Source organism: Schistocerca piceifrons, chromosome 1 (genome assembly GCF_021461385.2).
Source record: "Schistocerca piceifrons isolate TAMUIC-IGC-003096 chromosome 1, iqSchPice1.1, whole genome shotgun sequence".
NCBI classification, from domain to species: domain Eukaryota; kingdom Metazoa; phylum Arthropoda; class Insecta; order Orthoptera; family Acrididae; genus Schistocerca; species Schistocerca piceifrons.
In genome coordinates, this window is record NC_060138.1 from 547,937,106 (window position 1) to 547,948,704 (window position 11,599).

Consider the following 11,599-nt stretch of genomic DNA (forward strand, 5'->3'; position numbering starts at 1 on the left):
AGAAGCTTTCGAAATGTGGTGCTACAAAAGAATGCTGAAGATTAGATGGGTAGATCACATAACTAATGAGGAAGTATTGAATATGATTGGGGAGAAGAGAAGTTTGTGGCACAACTTGACTAGAAGAAGGGATCGGTTGGTAGGACATGTTCTGAGGCATCAAGGGATCACCAATTTAGCTTTGGAGAGCAGCGTGGAGGGTAAAAATCGTAGAGGGAGAGCAAGAGATGAATACACTAAGCAGATTCAGAAGGATGTGGGTTGCAGTAGGTACTGTGAGATGAAGAAGCTTGTACAGGATAGAGTAGCATTGAGAGCTGCATCAAACCAGTCTCAGGACGGAAGACCACAACAGCAACAATAGCAAGAATAGAAAACTGAAGATCGTATATTCCAAAAACCGGTTATTTTGAACGGTTATAACAGTCGCGTTATACTAGGGTGAAAAAAATGATATAACAGAAAACGGTTGTTTTATCGACAACCGCCATCCCTGATTCATAGGTGTTTAATTGAATTCACAGCCTTTAGATATGTGTGTTTTATCGTGTAAATGAAAATTAGCAGATTCCTTTCAATACTAATGTGAACGACTTCATACGTTTGACTATTTAGAGTCAAATATCATTTTTTGCACAATCTCACCTTATGACTTTACAAGACGGTAAATGACAGCAGCATCTGCAAACAATCTAAGTAGGCTACTCAGATTGTCTCCTAAATCGTTTATGTAGATCAGGAATGGCAGAGGGCCTATAACACTTCCTTGGGGAACACCAGATATTGCTTTTGTTTTACTCAATAACTTGCCGTTAGTTACTACGAACTGTGTCCTTTCTGACAGGAAAAAACAAATCCAGTCGTACAACTCAGACGATACTCCATAGGCACACAATTTGATTAGAAGTCGCTTATGAGGAACAGAGTCAAAAGCCCTCTGGAAGCATAAAAATGTAGAATCAATTTTTGATCTCCTGTAGAGAGCACTCATTACTTCTTACGAATAAAGAGCTAGTTGTGTTTCCCAAGAATGATAGTTTCCTAATCCGTGCTACGTCTCAATAGACAGTTTGCATCGAAGTAGTTCCTAAAGTTCCTAATTCATACTGCAATTCGACATCAGTGATATGGGTCTTTAATTCATCGGATAATTTCTATTTCCTTTCTTGAGTATTGGTATGACCTGTGCAACTTTCCAATCTTTAGTTCGGATCCTTCGTCGAGCGAGGTAAGTATGGGACAACTGTGTCACCATACTCCGAAAAGGAACCTAATTTGCATACTATCTGGACCGAAAGAGCTGACTTTATCAAGTGATTTCAACTGCTTCGGTACACCGACAATACCTACTCCTAAGTTACCCATGTAGGCAGTGCTAGACCTGTTTTCCTTCTTCTAATCTTCCTTCTCCTTCTTCTTCTTCTTCTTCCTTTAGGCATCGACCTGTTGCGAGTGAGATTTTGAAGTATCTAATTTTTACCGTGTAAGTGCCTAAATATTTAGCTCAGAACTGCAACGGAACAACGGTTACATAAGAAACGGAAACTCCGTATAGATATTAAAGTTACTGTAAAAGTCACGATAGTAATTAATAAACATAAATAATTTTAAAAATCTTGTAAATTCTTAGTTAAAATACACCCTATAAATTTTAATACGGCCCAAAAATTATTGAAACGTAAAAAAACTCACGACTTCAGGAACGGAATATGTCAAATTACGGAACATACAGGTAAGTTCCTGTTGTCCTACAGTTTTCATATCAAAAATCTCCAGTGTGTTTCTGTCTTACACCAGCGAGAAATATATTTCGATGATGACTTCGCTTATAGAAGTCTCGTCATGCCAAATATTCCGGTAATTGAAAATAACCAAAGACCGGAATCATGATCGTACAGTAGAATAATCGATATATACAGCCAAATGGCGGAACTATATATATATATATTTTAAAAAACGCTTTAGTTTTAGCTAAGCTTCTGCGCATAGCCTACTCCACGAATCGAATTCTCGGCTAAATTGTGAACCTGTCACTGTCACCATAAGCCGTGTCCGCGATTCATCGCCTCTCCTACGTGATACCAGTCTCGCTGTACGTTAACTACGGTACCTCAGGATTGTAGACAATAACGAGATGGAAACGGAAGTCCCCACCGAGTCATCACGGCCTTTGCTTTATCAAACAGCCACTACATTCGAACGTTAACTTCCTTCTAAGAAATGAGTTGCGTGTTAATTCGTCATAGAAATGACGTGGCCACAGGCCAACTACATAGTTGGTAACGTCGGCGTAATTTAATGGTCATTCCGTATCCGTGTGTATTCACTTGTGAAGGCGATACTACTAAGGTATTAATTTTTTTAACAGGTTCATATTGAACGCGGTTCATGAAAGAAATAAACATACTACAAGGATGAAACTCGGCGGAAACTGATTTCAGCGCTGACATTTGGACTTTCGTTGCTTCTCAGTGGTTACTCTTATCGTTTCCTATCAGTTCTATGATCATAGTCTTAGGCAGTAATTTAGAACCATTTTTACGAAATTATTTCGCACAAGACAAGCTACTAATAGTTTTGGTAGACATTTCCTGAATGCGAGGCACGCTACATACGGACCAACGACGACGATACCGTCTCACATTTCGGAAATATTGAGCGAAAGGGCTGATATCTTCGGTAGCGTCAGTGACTTATACCTTTTAACATTACTCTGTCGTGCAGAACGATACACACTGTCTCATTCTCTAAGTTTGTATTGTTATTTGCGCATTATGTTGATAACTGTTCTACGCATATTCGATGTATTACGATGAATATCCGCCGACAGCACTGCTGTGTGTATTTAATCCAGATATAGTTTCTACTATCGGGAACTTCCTTAGAAATACCTGCGGCTTTCTCTTTTATCTGACACGCCAATTCTGCTATATCGGAATTTTGACTCTGTTTTAGAAACAATGACACTTCACAAAAAATCGAATAAAATTATTAACTTTTTTCAAATTTTTTTTTCTAAACGGCAACGATAAAAAAAACAGAATGAAATCAATTACCTAACAAGAAGTCTTCAAAGTACACGTGCATTTTTACAACATAAAACAACCGTATCTCATTTTGAATTTCTGAAATTATACTCGATTTATAATGATTCATAAAGGACATCAGCACATCAAGCGACCAACCATATATCAGTGACATGCAACACTCTAGAGACGAAACCGGCTAATAAAGACTACGTTTACGTGCGACACATCTTCCGAAAGACGAAAATCGAATTTTGGAAACAGTTTTTCGCTGTCATGTTTACATGTTAAGGTCTGAAGCGGATTTGCTAGCGCATTTAGATATGGCGATTGAAAAACAGATGCTTCGGTTTCCTATTTAGTCGACAATATCGCTGTTTCTCTTCACTTAAATATTTGAGGGGGACAATTTCACGCTCAGTCCAATACTTCCGCTTCTCCTTCACTGCACAATACGTCACTCCATCGAATATTTTTAAAACAAGACGCAGCCTGACAATCCAAACGTGTCTCAAAAATGGTTGTGCGTTTACATGCGAGATAAAATCTATTGAGGAAGTGGAAAACTGGCAGCTAGAAACGGATTTCCAGAACAGATTCTGAAGTGTCTACATGACCAACCAGAAACGGTATTGTGAAATCGGTTTACGAAATCAGGTTTTGGGAGCCCCATCTAAGCATAATGACACACAAACTGCATTTACACTTATACGAAAACAAATATTGATCGAAAAGGCATAAAAAGTGTTAGCTTTCCAAAAATTTCCTAAGGAGCATCATAAAGAAGGAGGACTAATTCAAACACAACTGAAACAAAGCTCTCCTTACCGAAAACACGATGAATGATGAAACACGACATGAAAATACATAAAAGTTAGTGACTCAAGCAACATTCACTTCAAAGATACTCACTGGTCCGAATACAATATCATAAATTACAATGTAGTGAAAAATATAAAAAGCTTCAAGTTTCATACTGGTCAAGGTAATAGTATAAATGTAATCGAATGTGACTGGGGCTGTACAAGAATGTACGTCGTTCTATCGAGAAATTTTGAATCTGAACATCAACAACAAAGCACCAGTTACATATGACTTGTTTATTACAAAATTAATTTAACATGAATACTTTTATTTATGTTTCTCTACATATCCATGATATTTCTCGATTTGGTGCTATACAAGTGCCGTTTAAAAAGAGGAAACGGAAAGTCATTTTTTCTTCTAATAATTTCCGGGTATGCAGCCGGATCCCGTCGACATTCTGCCACTATATTTCGGCCCAGAGACGTCCGGCCATCATCAGGTGAGTACACAACAGTAATCGGCCTATTTTCGAAGACACATTCCCGGCGTATGGAAGGAACGCAGTTGATCTAAAGTCGTCATCTGCGTCCTCAGTGCGTTGCTTCTTGTTATGATAGTTGCGCATGGCCTTCCTTATTTGGCGAGAAGTGTAGCCATTCTCTTTGAAGAATGACAAGAAGCAACGCACTGAGGACGCAGATTACTAAAGAAAAATAAAATCAAGGTTATCTTCCGTCCACCAGCAAAGAATCGGGCCCTGGTTGGATCCGTTAAAGACGATTTACAACTGAAGAAAGCAGGCGTCTACAAAATTCCCTGTGAATGTGGCTCTGCATATATTGGCCAGACGACAAGAACTGTCCATGAACGATGTGTAGAACATGAAAGATACACCCGTCTGCGGCCACCGTCAAAATCGGCAGTAGCAGAGCACTGTATTTCATTGGGACATACAATGGAATACAATGGAACAAAAATTTTAGCCCCGGTTTCCGGTTTTTGGGATTCCGTAATCAAGGAATCAGTGGAAATACGTCTTGCCAATAATCTTATAAATCGTGACAACGGCTTTCAGCTGGATAAAAATTGGAATCCTGTTATTAAAATTATACAATCACAGCGGAATCGACAGTGTCATTCGATACTCAATGACTAGATGAACCTTTATTTTCACCACCGAGGGCAACACGTACAACTCGGCTATGTTGCGCATGTCAACACCTGACGCATGCGCTGTAGGATGCCAGTACATTTCGCATGCGCGAGATTCGGCATAAATACCGCGACTGTACCTGGGCTCTTCAGTAGTTGTGTACTCACCTGATGATCGCCGGACGTCTCTGGGCCGAAATATCGTGGCAGAATGTCGACGGGATCCGGCTGCATACCCGGAAATTATTAGAAGAAGAAATACGCCGGGAAAATATCAGAAGTCACATGGAAAGTCATTTAATTCCGTTACTTCAGATGCACGTTGACAGTTGCTATGAAATCTGGTAAATCTTCGTAAATGTGTATTGGAACAAGAATATGGAATAGTTTCAAAACTAAATGAAAATAAATTACGTAATAGTACAGAAACAGTTGCCAGTTTTATAGAATGTCGCAAACCTGTATTTTGTTATGTAGAACTAATATTAATCGATTTTCTACTCCTTTTATAAAACTGCATGAAAAAAATTTTATGAATTTGTTGTTCACTGGTAGTAAAATAGCATCATACTCTAGATGGGGAAAGTATCTGTTAAGAACAAGAGCAAACTACTAATAAATTCGGTGAGATCACCACAGAATTTAAAAATTTTATACTTTTATATCCAAGAGAACAGAACCATTATAAGCAGAGAGTGAAACTTCTGCCATGTGCCGTCTCGCGATTCCAGGAAGAGCCTTGCCCTTTCATGGGCAACACTCCACCAACTGTGCTACTCATACAGCAATAACTGCGAAAGCTAAATGTTGCCGTTCGAATTCTGGTCCAACACAGCGTTTTAGATTACATAGTAGCCTTAATTTGAGGAAGAAATTTCTGAGAATGTACGTCTGGAGTACAGCATTATATGGTAGTCAAATATGGACTGTGGGAAAACCGGGAAAGAAGAGAATGGAATCATTTGAGATGTGATGCTACCGACGAATATTGAAAATTAGGTGGACTGATAAGGTAAGGAATGAGGAGGTTCTACACAGAATCGGAGAAGAAAGGAATATGTGAAAAACACTGGTAAGGACAAGGGGCAGGATAATAGGACATCTGTTAAGACATGAGGGAATGACTTCCATGGTACTAGAGGGAGCTATAGAGGGTAAAAACTGTAGAGAAAGACAGAGATTGGAATACACCCAGTAAATAATTGAGGACGTAAGCTGCAAGTGCTGCTCTGAGATGAAGAGGTTGGCACGGAGAGGAATTCGTGGCGAGCCGCTCAAACCAGTCAGAAGACTGATGACTAAAAAAAAAAGTATTCTCTCAAAGGCGCATACTGGGTGGATGATTTATGTGACACAGCGCTAGTTACAAAGTGAGTCTACAAATTTCGGAAAATCGAGCAATATGTAAACGACATCATGCGTCAAAATTGCGTACATATGGAAGTAAAGACAGAGTTATTTCAAGAAGTGCCATGCTGTGAGAAGATGAAGAGTTGAAAATAATTTATTGTCCGGCACAGTCACATTAATTTCAAAGGAAATTAGACGGCCCTCCTCAGATCTACAAGACAAATAAGTTTAAAAATTAAAGCGGGACTTTAGCAGATTACGTCAAAATAAAAATAAAAGAATGTCATGCCACAAAACATACGCTTTGTTTCACTCAAACCATTGACGAAATCTCCCTGGTACTGAATATACAGTACATGAATGGGGGTCCTACATATAACATCTAATTCCCTGGCTGCTACTGGCTAGTTATTCACATACTATTGGCATATTTCAACAAAAGTTTTTCAATATTTGTGAAAGAACATACATGAGTACTTTAATCTATAAAATGAATAAAACTGCATTACAAAGGCTTCAGTTAGAATATTTTATGACACAGATGTGATGCATCTGTAGCACTGTACGTCTTCAGTTGGACTCAGGTTCAAAAGTTGCAGATTCGTCAGCAGAGGTCAGCCAAATGAAGTGATGAGAGGAAAATAGTTATTTCAGTGCTTTGCAACAATTAATAAATATCACATTCTGTTAACAAACTGCGAAAAATGGCAATGGCGACGAGGGTGCAACTGTACACAATAGAAAAGTGTTTACGGCCGATATAAAATTTGCATACCCGAGAAAAACTAAAATCGTGTGGAATTATTCGCTGGGGACCGCCCAGGGGTTGTTCGGCAGTTAAACTGGAAATGTTTTCTTCCTTGAGGACAATGGCATCTCTCCTTGAGCGCGGGAATTGTGTCTTAATTAAATTATTCATTTGTGTGGCCATATTGCCTTTAGTTTCTTTATAATTCCTGACGGTACTTTCGTTCCGTCGTTACAAGTACAAGAAAATGCGCGTTTTTCTCACCAGACGCGTTTTGCTTTATTTATGTAAAGCATGGTCAGTGATCTGTAGTTAAAAGGGAGGAAGGAAGTTTCTTCTGTCTTTACTGATTCTTATGGTGTTCATACCTGTTTCAGTATTGCTTGGTCTGGGGTATTCCTCATATCAATCATATTGAAAACTTGGTACTTGAAGACGTAATAACAACTAAGAGCTACAACCTCATCTACTGTTATAGATACGTCGATGACATAATAGACATGGTAGATTGACCTAAAAATCGAATACAGCAACCACACAAAGATATAAATCATGTAAACAGAAGCATAAAATTGACAATAGAAGAAGAATAAGAAAACACACTCAACTTTCCACACATAACCATATGAAAAGACAATCACAAACACACATCTGACATATACAAGAACCACAATCTTAAATGCAACCTCAAACCACCCACAGAATAGGTTACAGGCTGCATTCAGATAAATGTTAAACAGACTGAACAGGTTCCGCCTAAACACTTCTGATTACCAAAAAGTGCTGGCCATTATGAAAAAATAGCATGAAAATGGAAATAAAGGAACAATGGTAGACAAACTAAACAGAAAAATGTAGACGAGAAATCAAGCAGAAATCACCGTAAGTAAAAACCAACAAACTGTTGACGAACTGTTATTGATCCTAAAAACAAAGCCAGCCGTTGTGGCCGAGCGGTTCTAGGCGCTTCAGTCCGGAACCGAGCTGCTGCTACGGTCGCAGGTTCGAATCCTGCCTCGGGCATGGACGTGTGTGCTGTCCTTAGGTTAGTTAGGTTTAAGTAGTTCTAAGTCTAGGGGACTGATAACCTCAGATGTTAAGTCCCATAGTGCTTGGAATCATTTTGAACTAAAAACAAATCAAACTGTAAATATATTTAATTACTGACCAGTTATGATGCTTTACCTCAATAAACCGATACGCGTCTGATGAGAAAAACACATTTTCTTGTAGTTGTAACGACAAGACAAAAATACCCTCAGGAATTGTGACTTACTTGTTCGTGATGACCACAGACCGGAAGTTTTGGCATTATAAATCGTTAAAATTGACAGGCAAAATGGCGTTACAAATAGGTAAAACAGGCAATTAAATACAATACAAAAAAACCTTACATATGCATGTTTAGTTACTATATTGAAATATTCAGACAATCATGCAATCAGCATATGTACGCTAATAGGTGTTAAATTTCTTTTTAAAGTACAGTAACTCAAAAATTTCAAACAATATGCTACTTGTTCTTAACAGAAAAATGAAGAAGTTTCTAGAACGCCTATGGATTACAATGCCTTATCAGCTTATTGGTTGCACATGATAAACAAGTGCTTTCTTAAATTTTCTGCAGTCATGTTAAGTCTCCTGTCAGATAACACATTCTCCACCTTAGAAAATGATATTGCAACACCTACGGAGGTAATTGGAGCAAAGCTAAGACATTGAACTATTGTAGGGTCTATTTCTGCTGATATAAAGTTGTCACCTTGTAAAATTTTTGAAATGTCTCTAAGTTTGTCAAGAACATAATTTTTCTCAAACACCATTTTACACTTTTCCCTAACTAATGAACCCCATTTCCCTTGCATACTCTCCAATCTTTGCACTAAATAGTCCACAATTTTCACTGACTTCGTCAAAGGTTGCCCTGTTTTTTGAAACTGGCAGATCACTCGTGGCAGGAAGCTGAACTCGACCTTAATGAAAATTAAGTCATTTCTCACTTCCGAAGGTTCGAGAAATTTCTTTGCTGCTACACCTGAAGATGATTCATCCTCCAGAGCGATGACCAGCTTAGTTATACCCGAGAAATTTGAAGTGTAGTGAACTAACGGTAAAATCCGTGTGCACCATCTCGTTAGCAGAGGTTGTGGGGGCAGATTATATCTTTAAATGTCTGAGTTCTTGACGGGGCTTTCACAAATATCTAATTCTTTTTCTTGTGCCTTTGTCCTGCGTCGGCGTGGTTATTAATGGATTTGGCATGGTTAGTTTATGAAGTCCCTGTCGCCATCCCATTACCGCTGGGGACTGAATGTCCGTACTCCATCTGTCTGTGTGTAGTGTTAACCACATGAAAGAGAGCGAAAGTTGTCCAAATGAGTGCGAATCGTGTCAATGAGGTGGGGCTTGGATACCAGCCCGACATTCACCTAGATGGATGTGGAAAACCGCCGTAAAACCACGTCAACGCTGGCCGCCCGGCACACAGACCCTCGACGTTAGTCAGTGGGGCAGATTCGATCCGAGACCTGTGCATCTCCCCATCCCGAAAGCGACGCTTTAAGGCAGACGTATATCCGGGCGGGTTTCCACAAAGACCTTCTTTATACTGGAAATCACTCTGTCGACATTCGAAAATAAGCCTCGTGCCTCTTCTGACACCCTGTGCCTCTTCTCACACCCTGTGTAAACCATGTGATACGTATGTCGTGTGAAGGGTGTTTGATATCAGAATTTTTTAAGTTGTGCCAGCCTTTCTCTTTTATGGTGCAGCGTCTGAGATGAAAAGCGGTACGTCGTCGTACTCAATTTCTTCCGGACACACGAACTTTAATAAATCAGTAAATAACTATGCTTGTAGCTGAATCGTCTGTTGCAAGCAGGAATGCTTTTGCTTATTCACCTTCTGAAGGACCTAATGGCCCAACAGTAACATTGGCAATAAAATGATCAGTAGGATCCGTTGGCTTGTCGATTGAAATCCAGATCTTTTTATCTTTTTACTTTAAATGATCGTCACTACTTCGTGGTAACATTCGCTTAAGTAACATTTTCGCAAACTTGACCGACTGGACACAGATTCGTCCGTATATCTCTTGAAAAACTGTTAACTTAGTAGTATGCAGTTTCCATAAAGCAACACAGGCATCAATAAAAGCTTAACATTAGTCGAATGCGAATAACGATTTTCGATTCGATGTCGCTGTCGCCGTCAGAAGTGAACAAATCTTCTTCCCAACAATCTTGGAAAGGGCATTGTGCTTTTGATTGTAGTGATGTGACAAGAAATGAAAGTGTTTTACCGTCAGTAGAAAATACATTGGATTCGAAAGCATTCATGTAATTTTTCAATTTGCTACGTAAAGGACTACTGAATTAAAATGGTTCGCATGGCTGTAAGCACTAGACTTAGAACTACTTAAACCTAGCTAACCTAAGGACATCACACACATCCATGCCCGAGGCAGGATTCGAACCTGCAACTGTAGCAGCCGCGTGGTTCCGAACTGAAGCGCCTAGAACCGCTCGGCCACAATGGCTGGCAATACTGAATTGCTAGCTGCATTGGACAACAAGAACGCAGTGAAACCGAAAGAAAGAGAAACATAGAATAACGAAACCTCGTTTTAGCTCCGGCAGTTATGGCTGATTTTGAAGGAGGTATGATCCGGTAGGAAGCCAAGTGAGCAAATTGCAACTAAAACCCTTGCCTATTGTTATGTCTATTTACGGCGACACTTCTTATCGTTTTTAATAACAAAGGAATAAATAATAACGAAAAAGGCACCCACTGTTACCTCTTTTCGTGGCGACACTTCTTGTTCTGTTTAATAATAAAAGAATAAATGTTAATAAAAAGGACACAAAAGGTATTTATTACGGAAATTAGGACATTTATATGAACAGACTGAGAAAAGCAATGTTACAATGAGGCGTTTCAGTCACGAAGATGTAAACCGTTCAGATTCGCGTTCAAATTGTAGATAGATTTAGCTCGTTTAAAGAAGGATTCTTCCAAAATTCCGATCTCCGGTGACCAGTGTAGGTGACTGTGAAGAGTCGATGTGGGCAGTCAGTGTTGTGTTTGTCTTGATAATGACGATGAGAGTAAGAAGGGAGAGGGTAAAACTTGGTGCCTTAACACTGTCTGTCTCCTCGATTAGCACCAAAGGGACCGCCGGGGTTGTCGTCTCCATCCGACGGACGGGTCCTCATTAACAGAGACACGCAACATCACTCCACGAAACACTGTGGAAACCTAACAATTTAAACCAGGGTAATGACGCAAAATCTGATAATCAGGAACCTTACCCAATCTCCCATTAGCTGTGGCCGATGAAAATTTCCTCCACCATAAGAAACTCGAAACAGAGACTCCCCACTCGAGCGACACAGCACAAGCGTGTGTTGCTGATATCGCCTACTGCAGTCGTTCTCAACCTGGGGGTAATTACCCACTGAGGGGTAAAATGAAATTTTCTGAGGGGTAAAAACAAAAAGGTTTGGTTTTGATGTA